The sequence below is a fragment of the Adiantum capillus-veneris genome, chromosome 19 (genome assembly GCF_014529385.1).
Source record: "Adiantum capillus-veneris isolate H3 chromosome 19, ASM1452938v2, whole genome shotgun sequence".
Lineage (NCBI taxonomy): Eukaryota > Viridiplantae > Streptophyta > Polypodiopsida > Polypodiales > Pteridaceae > Adiantum > Adiantum capillus-veneris.
In genome coordinates this window covers 63,463,879-63,482,272 of record NC_140949.1, presented here as the reverse complement: position 1 = coordinate 63,482,272, position 18,394 = coordinate 63,463,879, and the positions used below count along the sequence as shown (strand labels likewise).

At 41.9% G+C, this 18,394-nt stretch overlaps 1 pseudogene; it reads left to right on the top strand.

The window, feature by feature from the left end:
• Positions 1-18,394, top strand: part of LOC147434148 (uncharacterized) — a 51,596-nt pseudogene that overhangs the window by 24,005 nt on the left and 9,197 nt on the right.

Here is an 18,394-nt window from a genome sequence, read left to right as displayed (position 1 = left end):
TAGATAGTGTTAGGAAATAAGACGTAGCTAAATAGATAATTGAGTAGATTACTTAATGGAGAGAGACAGATTTATATACACGAGATTATAAAGTAGAGAGAGAGAGAGAGTACACACGATATACGTGGTTCACCCAATGTGGGCTACGTCCACGGGAAAGCAGCCACTCAATGGCTTTAGTACTTCAAAACAAGAAGTAGTTTACAAAGGGATTATACCCTTAATGGAGCTCCCGCCTTGCTTCACTCTCACCACCTCACACTCACCTTGTTGCATCAACTTCACACTATGAAATGTGTGTAGAAATGGCCTCCTTTTATAGGCCAAAAGGGCTGCCCTCTCTTATGAGAGACAGCCATGTGTGGCTAGCCGCCCTTGTGCGAATAAGTCCAAATCGGACCCTCCAATCCGCCCATGTGTGGCCGCCCTTGAGAAGACAAGTCCGCTTTTGAATTCGACCACCGGCCACAGGCCATTGACTTCCGACCACCGGCCACCGGCCATTGACTTCCGACCACCGGCCATCGGCCATTGACTACCGGCCACCGGCCAACCGACCGGTTGTTTTCCGACCACTTTTCGGCCGCCGTCCGGCCATAATATTCCAGCGAAAAAGAATATTCTGAAAAAAAAAGTCTCGGGGGCCTCCGCCCCCGAGGCCTTTAAAGTTGCCCCTGATTCTTGTCCGTGAAAATTTTGGTTTCCGGTGAGTGATTTTCCTTCACGCACGAAGGATTCTCCTCATAATGGGGGCCTTACAAATGTACGCTTTTACCACAGAAAATTACAAGGGTAAATCAGGCTCCATACTTAACAGACAGTGATCGAACTCACTACGTTTGTAGCCTTGAGAAAGCATAAACTTGTGGAACTTATGGTACCATGCCCTCGGTGATTGTTTTAAGCCATAAAGACTCTTTAACAACTGGCATACCAAATCTTCCTTGCCTTTCTCAACAAACCCTTCTGGCTGTTGCATGTAAATTTCCACATCTAAATCACCATGCAAGAACGCTGTCTTGACATCCATTTGGTGCAATACCAAATCTAATATGGCAACCAATGCAAGAAAGCATCTCAATGTAGTCATCTTGACCACCGGAGAGAAGACTTCATCAAAGTCAATGCCTTGTTCTTGCTTAAAGCCCTTGGCAACAAGCCTTGCTTTGTACTTTGGCTGACTATCATGAGCGGTGATCTTATACCTATAAACCCATTTACAAGGTAGAGCCTTTTTCCCCTGTGGTAATTTAACTAGCTTCCATGTCTGGTTTTTATGCAGAGCTGTCATCTCTGAATGCATGGCCAATTTCCAATTCCCAAAGTCCTTCATTTGGACTGCTTCCTTGTAACATGAAGGCTCATTGCAATCAGTCAACATGACATAGTTCATAGATGGAACAAACCGATCAGGAGGTCGCGTGATACGTCCAGATTTATGCAAAATAGGTGTCTCAGGCTCAGCCACAACCGGTGGTTCCACTCTATCCTGTCCTTGCTCCTCTTGAGCCCTGACATTTTGTCTTGCACGTGCAGGTCCATCTTCTTGGAAGACAACTCTTCTAATCTCCTCAACCCTCTCTGGTTTAGAATGATATTTGGCTTCATTAAAGTGAACATCATTGCTGCGGATAACCTTTCTGGATTTGGGATCCCAAAGTGTGTACCCCATCTCACCAGAATTACCATAGCCTAGAAAGATGCACTTTCTACTCTTTGGCTCAAGTTTGTTCCTAAATTCTTTTGGAACGTGAATATACACCTCACAGCCAAAGACTCTGAGATGCTTGTATGAGGGCACCTTGCCTGACCATACCATCTCTACTACCACTGAATCCTTCTGCAAAACCTTGCTAGGAGATCTATTTATAAGATGAACAACTGTTGATACAGCTTCAGCCCAAAACCCATTTGGCAGCTGTGCATTAGAAAACATACTTCTGACCTTCTCTTGTATGGTCCTATTCATCCTCTCAGCAACACCATTTTGAGGAGGATTGTAAGGAGCAGTAAGTTCACGTTTTATACCTTTTGACTCACAAAAGTCCTGAAAGGCCTTTGAAACATACTCTCCACCATTGTCAGTGCGTAAGCATTTAAGCTTCTTGCCACTCTGATTCTCCACAAGTGTCACAAACGTTTTGAAAACACTAAACGCTTCATCCTTGTGCTTGAGGAAGTAAACCCATACTTTCCTCGAGTAATCATCTATAAATGTCATAAAGTAAGAAGCTAATCCTAGAGATAGGTTAGGCATAGGTCCAGACAAATCACTATGAACAAGTGCCAACTGTGTATCTCTTCTACTGCTTCTATGATTATGTGGATGCTGTGTTTGCTTACCATACAGACAATGTTCACAGAATTCAAAATAATTAAATGAAAAGCCAGGCAAATAACCAGAACGAGACAAGATTTCCATTCCCTTCTTGGAAATATGTCCTAACCGGCTATGCCACAAAGAAACGTTCGGCTGCTCGGTTACATTGATTACATTTTTAGAGACATTTGATACATAAATCATGTAAAGTCCTCCAGACTTTACTCCATGTGCTACTGTCATAGAACCCTTGGATATCTTCCACATGTTCTGTCCAAAAGTGGTGACGTAGCCAGCATCATCAAGTAAACCTGTGCTGATCAAGCTCTTTGTAATTGCAGGAACATGTCTCACATTCTTCAGCATGAAAGAAGAGCCATTCTGAAACTTCAATTGAACATCTCCAACACCTAAGATCTCACATGTCTGCCCATTTCCTAGCCAAACATGATCTTTAGTGGTCACATAAGAGGTAAACCACTCCTTGTTTGGAGACACATGAAGTGATGCCCCTGAGTCTGTAAGAAGAGCCGAGTCCATTGTATTATTCAAGAAGTAGATGTCTCCTGACACTAGACTGTCATCCTCTGCAACAGTGTTTGGCACATTTATTTCTTGAATCTTCACTGAGGACTTGTTCTTCTCACCATGGTCTTCAGCTTTCTCTTTTCCTTTTTCTGCTTTCCATTCTCTGCAGTCTCTTTTCATGTGACCCTTCTTGCCACAATGGTACATCTTGTCTGCTACATCGAAGTAAACGCTTTCTGCCAAAGTCAGCATAATGGTAGAAAGTGCCAATTCATCCATTTCGCTCCATTCATCTTCGTCCATATCTTCTGGTTTTATCCCCTTGAGCTTTATAGGTTTTATCTGCTTCTTTTGTACCAACACGTGCCAAATCTGCTTCTTCCACAATGGGAAATTGGTTCCATCCAGCTTCTTGATATTGTAAAGAGCAGTGTCCTGTAATCCAGCCATAGCTATGCTCCACAGTAGTTTACTTTTGCTGGGAAAAATTTGGCAGAGTTTCCTCTGTAAACTGACCTCTGAACCAATATCAACCTGTCAAATGAACCAAGAAAGCTTCAGATTCTGTAGAAATTTTGGCAGAGTCTCCTTTGTAAAATGGCTCTGGTGTACTAAAAAACAGAACAAAAACAACTCAAAAACCACTGTCTCTCTAACACTGTAAGCTGTGGGTAAACCTATCCTGCACCTGTACTGTCTCTCACTGTCTTGTCACTGTCCTGCAAGCATACACTACGACAATGCCTCAACGGCAGTAAAGCAAATATGCAATCCCAACTGTCTAACTCACAGTCAATACATCCTAGCTGCCTATCTAAGGGTGCTCGAGGGATCACTCCAAGACCTGTATCACCGAAAGGATCTCAACATTCGAGAATCCCCCAGCTCAATAAAACCTCACTTGAACCTCAACAAAGGCTGCAATAAATCTGGCAGTACATAGACTTCCCACAAAGTCATACATCCACAAATTTCCCACTGTATACTCTAATCGCTGCGGCGGTTGTTTGCTGCGTGACTCACAGCCAGCAAACCCTCAACAAACATACATCATCTCTGACAATACATCCCATGTGGAAGTACCTACAATGTGAGGATGAAATCTGAAATATCAAGCAGCAAACACAAGCTACCTGATGAACTAGTGGATGTCGCCTACAGTCTGTGTGTAGATGCGCCCGTGTCGTATGTGACACGCCTCCAAGAACTGTGAGCCATCCTTCGATGTGTAGACAACCACAAATTAGCACTCTGGGAGTGCCGATATCCTCAGCACCTGCAGTCGTAGGCCGAAACCCCAAATTTGCAGAGTTGGATCTGCACTCGCCGAGACCACGTAGTCGAAAATAGCCTGCACAGAACTTTGTCGAAGCCGAACGGTGGCCGAGATGACCTCAGAATGAAATTCTGAGAACACCATGGCCTTCGGGCTCTCTCACAGGATTTGGGGCCATGTCTTTGCCTGTCGAATCTCACTAAATTTGAGTAGGTGACTCTAGCTTCCTGCAATGCTGCCCCGAGCCTTGATCTGAGCTCTGATACCAGTTGAAGGAGTACGAGCGGAAGTGCGACGCGAGAGAGAGTGCGAGAAGAAGAGCACGACGATATGGTGAACTCGCTCTGTTGTAATGTGTAGAGCATAGTGAGTTCTTATTAGCTTTTTACAAAAGAATATGTGTACATACCTGGCGGCCCGCCCACTTACCTGGGCGACCACATTGGGCTTTATACCCCAACACAAATTGCACTCCAATACTAAGTTTTTCTGTCAGGCCAAATTTGGGAGATAATTTTTTTGATTTGAGGGTCAAAACCCATGTCCAACATTCGATCTGCCTCATCAAGGACACGATATGTAACCGTGGGAAGGTCGGTTTGTCTACCATTTGTGTATGCTCTTCTTTATTGGTGACTTCGTTGTTCCTGCATCAAGGTGATCAAAGTTGCATGTGCCACTATTAGCTTTTGTGTGCTGTATAAATCACTATACTGCTTCTACTTGATACATGACTTAGTTAAAGCCCGACAAACCCCAATTAATTCCCCAAGTTAGTCACTTGCTTCAGCCTTATCCGACATCATTTGGGATAGATGACCATCTATGAGCTATCATTGTCCACTTTTCCCAAGGCTCATATACATGATGTATAGGGTATGTTGGTGGCTATCATCACTTCAGCTTTGAAAGAATTGCCTCTTTGTATAGCTAGGGTTAGTTTTTTAAAAAAATTACCCTTAGCTTGTATTCGCTATTTGTAGTCTACTAACAATGTTTAGCTTGATTTGGACTTGCATTGGGCTTTACAAGCTAACTTTTTGGATTTCAGTCTCGAGAACGGCTGATGGGCATCTTTGGAACCTTCTGGCTACCAAACACATGTAGAACCAATGATGATGACCAAAATTTGGCTTGACGCTTGTTGATCCTATAGAAATCTATCACGATAGATGATTGAATTGTCATTTTTGTCCCTTATGTTCTTGTCAGTATTGTTAGTCCCTTTTTTTTGTTATGCTTCATTAAGTCACATACAAGATAGAAGTTTTAAAGTATAAAGATCTACTTCATGTCTACGGCCTTGTAGTCACATGAAATTTTTGATGGCAGCTTTACACTTGATGGGTGCTTATGTTTAGTCGCATCACCAACTTTCTTTGTCCATATAGGCCACACCAAAGTTTGATGAACATTCTCAATCATTTTGGCCTCATTTTCTTATTGATGCAGGATGATCACCATTCTTTTCTTACCTGTGACACTATAGCCTTGTGCATATGTCTTTGAAACATTCCTCATGAAGTTTCATCATTTTTATGTACCTTTTTCTCTTTGTACTGCTCAACATATCTTCAGCCTTTTCTTCATCTAGATTATGGATTTTTCACCTTTCTTTTAATAAAAAAAGGCAAAAAATAACTGAACAAACCAAAAATCAACTCAACAAGAAACAAAATCATCAACTAAAGTTTTAAATGCAATGTACACTATACACATGTCCCTAGGGGCTCATATATGGCTTTTGTCCCCGTAATACTCCTGTAACGCTATTATGAGTATACTCTAAATTTTGTCAAAAAATCATCACAATCAAACACAAAAATTCAATACAACTCTTAAAACATTTCCCTCTAATATTCATAATACTAGGTCCTCGTTTAGAATGCCTCCCCCCCTCCTATTTGGAGTCCTCTTAGATGACAGGTTATTGCCAAGGGTATGTGATGTGCTAGGGCAATTAAAAATTGTGCCAATGCAGGCCTTGTATTGTAGCCCTATTCTGCATTTACAGTCAATGCATTGTAAAAAAATTATGATGTGCAAGATGTGGGTATAAGAAAGTTGATTATTGGCATTTTCTGGTGAGGCTTTCTATTCTAATCAATGTGATGGTCTTTGAATCTCCTGTGTCGTTTTCTTGTTTGAAGGTTGTAGAGAATTTTTTGAAGGCTTACTTATCTGATTGATGCTTATTTGGAGTCCATTTTAGCCTTGTTGTTGGTTGTTGTATTTGGAATTGTTCCGCAGTAGTGGATTCTGTCTTGAAGTGATCTCTCTTCTAAATGTACTATAACCATAGGAGGAATTGAAAGAATTCAAGCGGCGGTGCAATGATAATAGTTCTATTGGTTTCCTTTGGGACCCAGTTCTTGGTGATTACTAGCTGTCTCATTGATGATGCTCATTTGGGAACCCATACTTGTCCCTGCTTTGTTTGTGTTTCAAGAGAATTCTTTGGGATCCACCTTGTCTTTGTGTGAGTCAACAACAGTCTTTGCTTCGGCCCTTGTACGCTTGGTTGAGGATGGGATTCAAACTTTGGGAGGTGATAGTTCTTTGGAACCCAAAGCTGATTTATGAAAGCTATTGACTCTGTGATTTTCTTAGCCGTTCTTGCAGACTTTGATTGTTTTCCTTTTGGCATGGATCTTGTGACTTTTCATCCAAGATCTTTGTCTTCTTGATCCATACCTGATTTTGGCCAAGCTGGCTCTTTCATATTCAAATTTGTCGATCTTTTTGGCTCTGACTTGTTGTTCGAAGCTGCTGGTGATAATGATGACCTGAGTTTCTGGTAGGGGATGTCATAAGAATCATCATTGTCTCTACTATCCTTAGCAAGGTTGATATTGGGCACTTTTCCTTTGTGGTTTGGCTAGTTATGGAAACTTACTATTTGTTTACTACTGGAATGCAGTTTCTTGGAGGACTTCTCTAGTGAATTGATTAGCATGTTGTTAGCCCGTTGACATGGTTGTGTTTCTCTTGGTTGGGTCTTTTCTTCATGTATAGGAGCCATGTATGAGGATGCTTGTTGCAATTGTGTCACCACAGAGGATTTTGGAATCCACTTCTGAGGCACTTCATTCTTGTAGCAGTGACATTGGTTCCTGGGTCTTTGGTCTGGACAATCATAAAACCACACATTAGTTAAAGTGTCATTTATGTCACCTACTGGGTTGTTTGGATTTCCATAGTCGGTATCTTCTTGAAGCTCCAAGTGTTCTATAGAGTCATATCTTTGTCTTTGTTTCCTTGGATTACACTGACTACAAAGTAAGGAACGACATCATAGCCATCTTTATCACAAAACTTTGTTGTTGGAACGTCTTGAATAGCACACACATCCACAATAGCCAAGATGTTGATGGCCGGCTTTTGAAAATCCACGGCCAAGGGAACCAACCCAAACCGGGGGGGGGGCATAATACAAAAAAAATATTAGAAAACATTTTTTTTGCCCGTGCCACCACCCCTTCCATGGTCGCATGCAATAGGTTGCCCCCCCCCCCCCCCCCCCCCTCCTCTCTCCTCCATTATCGCCACCCCCCCTCTCTCTCTCATTTGTCTCTGTAGCCAAAGGCTCTCTCTCTCCCTCTCGTTCACCAACCTGAGGGGCCGCCATGAAGGATAAGCTCTCCCTCTCTCTATCTTGTTACGCAACCATGCCCACATGCACTCTCACACACTCACCCAACCTATTTCTCATTCTCACCCGCTCCCTCAGTCTCTCCCTCACCCGCTCTCTCAATCCCTCTCTCTCTCTCTCTCTGTGAATCTCTCTCTCTCTCTCCCTCGTCCCTGTGTCAGCAGCAGCCGACAGACCAGCAAAGCTCTCTCTCTCTCTCTCTCATTTTCTCACCCACACACACACACACTCTCTCACCTACTCCCTCAACCTCTCACTCTCTCTCCATCTCTCTCTCTCTCTCTCTCTCTCTCTCTCTCTCTCTCTCTCTCTCTCTCTCTCTGTGTCGGTGTCATGAAGAAGGTGTCACATTTAATGGCCTAGCACCTTGTGTGTAGTGGAAAATAGCATGAACATAGTGAGCATTTCATTAGAATAGATTCCTAATGAGAATAAGAAGAGTGCTTGGGTGGAGAGAGAGAGAGAGAAATAAAAAGTATAACACCTAGTTAGATAGCATGAACAATACTTCAAAGAGAGAGAAATTAAGCAATTGAAAACAGTTGAGGACCGGATTTTCATGGAGCCGGTCCCCCCTCCAAAAGGCTTTGTATTATGGTTTCTCCCATCAAGAGAGACATTTTACAATACAATTCTTTGTGTTCCTTCAATCTAGCTAGTGCTATGAAGTTGGAAAATCCAAGACCCAAGACCTCAGACCCAAGACCTCACACACCTTCGAAGATGGTGAGGGCTAGCGGGGTATGAGAGTAGATTGAGAGGAAGAAGGAGTATTCTTACGAGAAAGACGTACATCTCACTCATATTAGCATAGCTTAGCTTAGTAATTAGCATTGTAGAGGAGATGAGCATGCATTGAAGCTTGGCTCTTAGTTGGATTTGCATCACAAAGCCAAGAGTTGTTGGTGTAGACCTCCCTTCTCACTAGCTTGAAGTAGGTGGTAAGCTTTCCATTAAAGCTTGAGAAGGAGAGAGAGAGTCTTCTTGCTTCAAACATAGATTGTGTCAGTGTGTAAGTCAATAATGCCTTTGAAAAATCACCCCCCTCTCTCTCTTGGTCGACCCCTCTTGCTATTTGCTCATGCTCACATTCTATTGGACCTCCCCAGCCTCAGCCAATGGAAATTAAGCAGCATAAGTGATAGACTTCTGACATGTGTCCCCATTTCCCCTTTTGTGAGAGATTTAGGTAATTAATAAATGCAACTAAACTCTCATTGGACCCGTTTGCCTCCTGGCCAATACGAATCAGGCAATCCATTGGGCTGTTGAATGCTCATTGGACCCCTTGGGAGACTGTCCAATAGTCTTCTAGAGAGCTTAATTCTTATTAGTTCTTTTATTAAGTGTTTTAAAATTGATTAAACTAGATTTACTCTGGCCTAATTCTCATTGTTCCACCTCGAAGGTCATCCAATAGGATTTGAGTACACCTTGTGGGCATCTAGGCTAGGGAGTTGACATGTGTCCCTCATTCTCCCTTTGTGTAAAGGGAGCTTGTGTTTGTGTGTGAGTTTCTGTCTCATCTCCGACAACTAGGGCTCGCCCCCTCCTATGTAGGGATGCATGAAGACTTTTGGGACACACACAAAGCATCCAATTTCCCTAATGTTTGACCTTTGGACACAACCTTTGAATTTTGGAACCTTAGCATTTTGGAAGTCTTAATGGGCTGAACCTTAGGGTCTTTTAAGCCCATTGTTGCACACTGCTCTTTTGCAGTTGCCCCCCCCCTTTGGATCCGTATTTTCCCTCCTTTGGATCCCTACTGTGGCCGGTCTACCAGCTTAACCAATATATTCTATCCTTTTCTCCCCTGGAACTTCCCCATATTAAATGATCAGTTTAACACGGGAAAATCATTTAGGAGAATTAGATATTAGTTTTTATGACATTACCTCTCTCTTGAAATCATAGTCTTCCTCCACCATGGGGTAGAGAAGATAAAGCATAATCATTAGTCATTTTTCTGTTACCATATACATGTGTAGTGATGTGTGTGAACACACTAGGAACACCGGGGCATTTTTTCCCTCTTTAGGAGGTTTTTTCCCCTGAGCATTGTATATACGCCCATCACTCTAGGGCTATCTATCTTTCCATTGCACACTAAGCAACACACACTCTCTCTCTAGTGTGTGCCTTGAGCTTCCTTCGTCTTCTCCAAGCTGTGTGCGTTTCGCTGCAACCCTTATTCCAACAATTGGTATCAGAGCAGGTTACATCCTCCCGGGCTTAGTCGCCAGCTGCTCCAGCACACGCCTGCTCACTTTCTTTGATTACAATGATATTTGGTGAGCGTTCGCACGCCAACAAATATTTGGGGTTCTTGTAGAGCTTAGTCTGCTAAGAATTCTAATTCGGGCTCATTTCGGCCTTTGTTTCCACTACAGGTAGGTCTGTGCAGGCAATTTCGTCATTTTGTGCAGATTTTTTGTCAGTGCCGTTTTTTCCATAACAGGTGCCTTACAGTCTTCTATGGTTTGTGCTATATAACACGTGTTGTTCCCACTCCGTTTCTCCTATTTTCGGGCAATTTTCACATCAGGTGCAACATTTAGCATAGCTGACAACAACAAAGATGTCTTTAAGATGTTTGCTGCTGAGGATAGGTTGGATGGGGACAATTACCCTATGTGGGCTTATATGATGCAACACGTTCTTGTGTCAAAGGGCGTCTAAAATATTGTGCAGGGCATTGATGTACGTCCTGGTTTTGAGGATGTAGGCAATGTTGAGGATGTTGCAGGTCTTGCTGCAAGGATTGCTGCTGTTAGAGTTGTTTTGCCTATGGTAGAACAAGCTTGTTGGGATGTAAAGGATGTGCACGATCATACATTGATTGCCTTGTCTCTGAAGTGCACCATTGCTCCTCACATCCGTTCAACAAAATTTGCAAAACAGGCTTGGGATATTTTGGTTGGTCTTTATGCAAGCCGCAATGAGGCTAAAATTGCTTTGCTGCGTAAAGAGCTGGAGTCGAAGATTATGCATGAGGAAGATGATATGGACACTTTCCTTGCTAGTGTTAAGGATATCAATGAGCAACTTATTTCTGCAGGTGAAGTCATTTTAGACAGTCCCCTTGTGCAGACTGTTCTTGATGCCTTATCAGATTCTTACCAGACTTTTGCTAGTACTTGGAGACTTATGACCCAAGGAAACCCAAAAGTTGTCAAGTTTGATGCATTATGCACATTGCTGTTGCAAGAGTCACTTTCCAGAAAAAACAAGACTAGGCAGTGTGCAGTTGAATAGGCTTTTATTGCTTCTCAAAGAAAGGGCGGTAACAGCAATGCAACGACTTCTTATGGTTCTGCTGCGAGTGACAAAACTTATGTTCCTAATTCTTTTGCTGGCATCAATTCGTCTTGAAATTCTGGTGATAAGGGCAAAAAGAAGATGTGTTGGCCAAAGAGGCTAAGAAGAAAGAGGGTGGTTCCACTGCAAATGCTGGTTCCACTACAAATGCAGCCATTGTTGATTCTTATGTAAAAGGAGACTGTAATGCTGATGTTGATGCAGAATGGGCTTTTAGCGCAGAGTGCACTTACAATCCTACTGTCCATGATGCATGCTTGTCAGTTGTTGCAGATTTAGATGTGTGGTATTTTAATAGTGGTGCTACAAAGCACATTACCTCACATTGTGAATTGGTCACCTCTCTAAAGTCTGTCCCTCATGAAAATCCAGTCACTTGTGCCAACAATGCCTCTTATCCGGTTCAGGGAGTTAGAAAGATTGTGCTTACTACTGCAAATGGCAGTTCTTTCACACTTGTTGATTCACTTTATGTACCTGGGATCAAGAAGAATCTCTTGTCTGTATCTGCACTTGCTAGACTTGGACTTGTAGTCAAATTTGTGGATAACAGGTGTACAGTTCATGATCTCAGTTTTGGAGGATGAAATTGTTGCATTTGGCCTTTTGTGCCGTGGGTTGTATAAGCTCACTTTGTATGACAAGTGTGGACAAAATTTTGCAAATGCTGTTGCAGATTCAAGGGCTATTTCAAATGCAAAACTTTGGCATGTACGTTTTGGTCATCTGAATTTTTCCGTATTGCTACGTTTGCAGAAATCTATATGGTTGCTTCTTTGCCGCCTCTTGAAGGACCTGTGGAACATTTTTGTGAAGGCTATATGTTGGGTAAGATGAAGCGTTCTAAGTTTCCAAAGGATGGTTCAGTTCGGGCCACATGCAGGTTGCAGTTTGTGCATAGTGATGTTTGTGGGCCCATGCAAACTCCATCCTTGGGAAATTACCTTTACTTCATGAATTTCATTGATGATTACTCCAGGCATGCATGGGTATTTCTGCTTAAAGCAAAGGCCGAATTTTTTATGTGCTTCAAATAATTTCTGGCTATGGCTGAAAATGTCTCGAAATGTACTATGGGCACCCTCCATTCCGATCAAGGGGGGGAGTATATGTCTCATGAATTCAATGCATTTCTGGCTAGTCGTGGGATAAAACACCAATGTACAGTGCCTTATACACCTCAGCAAAATGGTGTTGCTGAGAAGAAAAACATGTCACTTACGGAAATGGCACAATGTATGGTCAAAAGTCAAGCTTTGCCGCATTCTTTTTGGCTTGAGGCCATCATGTGTCCCACTTATGTACTAAACAGGTGTCCTAAGAAAGCTTTGTAGTCTATTACTCCATATGAATCAGTCTACTGCAATCTATTACTCCATATGAAGCATGGCATGATAGAAAGCCTTCTATTGAGCACATGCATGTTTTTGGCTGTTTGGCATATGCTTTGGTGCCACAAACACAGTGCAGAAAATTGGATGATAAGGCTGTCAAATGTATTTTTGCTGGTTATAGTGCTGAAAGTAAAGGTTACAGGTTATATCATCCGCAAACAAAATGTATTCTGGTTTCACGGGATGTGGTGTTTGTGGAAGATTCTGTTCAGCCCTTGCTGTCATGTACTAGAGACAGTAATGTAAGCTCACAGGACATTTATGACACTTTGTTGCCTCTTTTCAGTGGTGGAAATACGAATGTAAGTTCCAATGAGCCAAATGTACAGCCTATGGGGGTTTTTGAAAATGTTACAGAAGATTAGCCTATTACTGATGCAGATGTACATGATGTACTTGATGAGGAAAGGGCTGAAAATGAGCAAGCTAGAGGTATGCCAAAATGGCTGGTGCACACTTTGCGTGACAGTAAATTGGATGCACCTTTGTCTAGTCGTACTCGTTCATGCTCTTGCCATGCATCTTATGCATCAGATTGTTATGCTTTGGCTGTGTCTATCTTACATGATTTTGAGGAGCCTCTATCTTTTGATGAAGCACAGAATTCAGAACATTGGATGACTGCCATGCAATCAAAATATGATGCACTTATATAAAATGACACATGGACTTTATGTGATTTTCCTCCTGGCAAAAAGTCCATTGGTACGAAGTGGGTTTACAAGTTGAAATGCAAGCTGGATGGTGAGATCGATCACCATAAGGCTCGACTTGTTGCAAAGGGTTATGCACAGTAAAAAGGCATAGATTATGAAGAGACTTTTGCTCCCACTTGTCGTATGACTACTGTGCATTTTCTGTGTGCATTGGCAGCTCATCTTGGTTGGGATGTACATCAATCAAACATTGTTACTGCGTATATTTGAGAAAGTTTATGTAACGCAGCCTCGCGGTTTTGTCATACAAGGACAAGAGGAAAAAGTGTGCAGATGTAAGAAGGCTTTGTATGGGTTGAAGCAATCTCCTCGTGCTTGGTATGAGAAAGATGACACTCATTTGGTCAAACGAGGCTTTTGTAACAGTCCATTAGAAAGCACATTGTATGTAAAGCGTGAGGGTGATGTACTTCTCATTGTGGTTCTTTATGTCGATGATTTGCTGATCACTGAACCAAATGAGAGACATATTGCTGAATTTAAGGATGATTTTAATGCTACTTTCAAGATGAAAGATTTGGGGCTGTTGCATCATTACTTGGGTATACATTTTAAGCAGCGTGATGGCGGTATTTCCTTGTGTCAAAAAAGTTACATAGAGACATTGCTATGTAAGTTTGGACTTGAGGATTGCAAACCTATTGCCACTCCCATGGAAACAGGTTTGAAGTTGAGTCTATATGATGCTGGCGATCCTATTGATGTCACTCTTTACCAAACTACTGTTGGCTGCCTCATTTATGTATGCAACACGAGGCCGGATATTCAGTTTGCAGTCTCACAGGTCATCAGATTTATGCATAGCCTAGGGTCTAAGGATTGGCAGGCTATCAAGAGGATTTTTTGCTACCTTAGTGGCACTTTACATCTTGGCTTGTTTTATCCCAAGGGGGGATCATTGCCGCCAGACTTACATGCTTTTTTGGACTCAGATTTGGCTGGTTGTTTTGACACACGAGTGTCCACAAGTGGTTTTTGTTTCATGCTTGGCAGTTTATGTATATCATGATTGAGCAAGAAGCAATCTATTGTGGCCAGTTCAAGTTGTGAGGCTGAGTACAGGGCAGTCTTCACAGCTACGGTCGAGTGTGTATGGCTCAAACACCTTATGGCTGATTTGGATGTTGGACAGGACACTGCCAACACTATCTACACTGACAGTCAGAGCGCATTGGCTGTTGCAAGGAACCCAGTTTTTCATGCTCGCACAAAGCACATTGAGGTGCATTTCTACTATGTCAGGGATAGGCTCTCAGCAGAAGATACCAGCTTGGCTTATGTGCCAACATAGGACAACCTTGCATATCTTTTCACAAAGGCATTGTCTCGTGAGAAGCGTGAAGCTTTCCGCAAAGCTTTGGGCTTACTCCCCTTTGTGGACTGATCATGTCCTCAGGGCATGGCACTTCCCTTTACTCATGTGCCAACTCTCATTCACCGCATCACTCCAGGGGGGATTTGTTACCATATACATGTGGTAGTGATGTGTGTGAACACACTAGGACCATCGGGGCATTTTTTCACTCTTTAGGAGTTTTTTTCCCCTGAGCATTGTATATACGCCCATCACTCTAGGGCTATATATCTTTCCATTGCACACTAAGCAACACACTCTCTATTGTGTGCCTTGAGCTTCCTTTGTCTTCTCCAAGTTGTGTGTGTTTCTCTACAACCCTAATTCCAACATTTTCTAGTGGGTAGAAGATCCCTATGTTACCCTACGACATCATTCCAGAATGGATGACTAGTCCATTTGGTGCTTGAGAGCCTAAGTGCCGCAAGCACGTCTGCACATTAGTCCTATCAATCTTCCATAGTAGAGTGACAAGCTCTACTTGGTGTTTGGGAGACGTCGTTTCCGCAAACTTGATCTAAGCATGCATACTACTTCATTTTTGTGCACCATAAAGAAAAAGAGAGTCTTATAAGACAAAAACTTTGTTCATTTTTAACATTTTTACATTTGCTTACTCTAGGGAAGCATTGTAAGCATTGACAAGTTTTAGGTTATCCTTTAATTGTATGCCTTGCATCCATCTAGCATCTTCAAAAGGCTAATTCTTAAACTTAATAAGATATCGTCAGATAGTCTTACCGCCTCTTAGTACCTTGTCTTCATGTTGGAGAATGGACTCGGGTTGCAACGCCTCTTCTTGGTCCTCGATCTTCGGTGGGTCTTCAATAGTTGATTTTTGAGGTGTCTCTCCTTTGTAAGGCTTTAATAGGCTCACATGGAAAGCATTTTGTATGAACCAATGGTTGGGAAACTTGAGTTGATAAGCCATCTCATTGACTGGCCTAAGAATCTGGAAGGGACCATAGTACCTTTTTGCTAACTTAGCATACTACTTTTGGTGTCCCGTAGGTTCTTGCTCGTCATGTGTCTTAATCGAGCCTTGGGAAATTTTAATAAAGGCTTGGGCTCTTCTGTGCTTGTCAACAATAGCCTTTTGCCTTTGTTGTGAGATAGAGATAGCATCCTTAATCTTTTGGAAAGATTCTTGTAGGTCTCGACTATACTCATCTGCAGCGAAGATCTTCCCGTGTACCTTAAGTAGAAGGGGACTTTTTTATCTTCCCTCAATTACATCAAAAGTGCTTTTCCCATGGAGGTATGTACAGTATTATTGTAGGCATACTCCATTAAGGGTAAGTACTTCTCCCATTGGGATCTTTGATCTACTTCAGCTACATAGGCTTTTAGTAGATCAAGAATTTTTAGGTTAGCTATTTCACTTTGGCCATCCGTTTGCAGGTGATAGGCCGAAGAGAAATTTAACCTTGTCCCTAAATTCTCAAAGAGACCCTTCCAGAAATTACTGGTCATTCTAGGATCTCTATCTGACACTATGGACATTGGCAAGCCATGGTACTTGAAGATTTGTGAAATGAAGAGGGTTGCCATTTACTGGGCTTTGATAGTCTTTTTTATAGGTATAAAATGAGCTTGTTTACTGAACCTGTCTACTATCATCCATATTCACATATTCCCATGGATAGACTTAGGCAATCCAAAGATAAAATCCATGGATATGCTCTCCCATGGTGAATTATGGATTGGTAAAGGTTGAAGCAATCCAAGTTGCTTCCCTCTATCAAAGTTTGTCTTTTGGTATACCACACATTTAGAAACATATACTCTTGTATGTTTGCTTTCATGGTAAGACAATAGAAATATGTTTCAATCCCCTTTAGGGTAGACTGAATCCCTCTATGCCCCGATAAGGAGGAGCATGAGATTAATACATTACTTTCTCACGGAGTGAGTTAGTAATGCATAGTCTGTTGCCATAGAGAAGATAACCATCTTGTAAAGTAAATGGTTCCTCTTTCTTCCCTAGTGCAAGGGCTGAGATCACATCTCTAAAATTGGGATCAATAGCATACTCATCTATCATAGAAGATAGATCATTGTGAGTTGCTATGGAAACATCATTGAGTCTCGACCGTCTTGAGAGTGCATCGGCTACTCGATTATGCTTGCCAGAAATGTGAGCAATATGAAAATGATATTGTGAAAGAAAGTTTGCCCACCTCATTTGTTTGTCGGAGAGCTTGGTCTGCGTCATGAAGTACTTAAGACTTTGGTGATCCGTTCACAGAATGAAAGGAGTCCCCAATAAATAGTTCTTCCATGAGTCTAAGGCATGTAGAACTGCGAGGAGTTCCTTTTCATATATGCCTAGAGCGTGCTCAACAGGGTCGAGCCTTTGACTTCCATAGCCTATGGCGTGCCCTTCTTGAAGCAAAACAGCTCCAAGGCAATCACCACAAGCGTCACATTGGACCTCAAATGGCTTTGAGAGATCCGGTAGTGTAAGCACATGTTGAGAGATAAGATTTTCTTTAAGCTTTTTGAAAGCATTGTTCTCCTTGGTAGACCATGTATACCTACCGTTTTTCTTTGTTAGGTCATGTAATGGTCCTGCTATTAGTGAGCACTTTTCTATGAAGCCTCTATAGTATGCACACATACCTATAAAGCTTCTTAGGTCATGAAGATTCCTTGGTTTAGGCCATCCTTTTATTACCTCTAACTTTGATGGATCCATTTGAATGACATCTTGAGAGATAATGTGACCTAAATATTGAATCTCTTGCAAGAAAAATTCGCTTTCTTTTGATTAACATAAAGTTTATTCTCTCTTAAAACTTGAAATATTACCTAGAGGTGTTTCTTGTGTTCGTCTAATGAATTAGAGTAGATGATGATATCATCAAAGAACATTGCATTAAAGGTTTGGTGAGGCCTGAATAGCTTCTCCATCAAGCAGTTGAATGTGGCTGGTGCATTGGTCAAGCCAAAAGGCATGACAATGTATTCGTAAAGACCAAACGTAGTGCAAAATGCAATCTTTACAATGTATTGATCAACTATCCTTATTTGATGATAGCCACTTTTTAGGTCAATCCAACTGAAGTAGGTTGATCCTTGTAGCTTATCAAATAGGTCTTCTACCCATGGAACGGGAAACCTATTCTTGATAGTGATCCTATTTAGTGCTCTATAGTCGACACACATACGATATGTGCCGTCTTTCTTTTGCATTAATAGCACATGTGAGCACTGAAATGGAGATGAGCTAGGCCTAACCATGCCCTTCTCAACTAAATCATTCATTTGCCGCATAATCTTCTCTTGTTGAGCTTGAGAAACTCTATAAGGAGGTTTGTTAGGCAGTGAACTTCCTGGAAGAAGTTCAATTGCATGGTCATCATTACCTCGTTTAGGAGGTAGCTCACAAGGGATGTCCTCAATAAAGACATCTTGAAACCCCTTGATAAAATTGGGTAACTCTTATTCCTTTTGATTGTGTATATTTTCTTTTGCTAAAACATAAGGTTCATTTTGAGAATCTTTAACAAAAATCATGTACATGGAAACAGAGCTCTTTATTGACTTGTTGAAAGCTTGTGTATGTACAATGGGTATGTGTTATCCATTTCCTTAGCATCTATGTACATATCTTTTTGCCTGAACCTAAACCAAATTCTCCTTTCAGGGAATTTAACATTGGTAGCCATGCGATCAAACCATGGTGCCCCTAGGATTACATCCTCATGCTTGAGAGGAGAGATAAAGAAGTCCTCTTTGTCCACATAGCTTTGGACATGGAGCCTCAATTTCCGATTAGGGGAGTGAGTGAAGCTTCTTGCCCCTTGAAAGCACCATCTGCGGGTAGGACA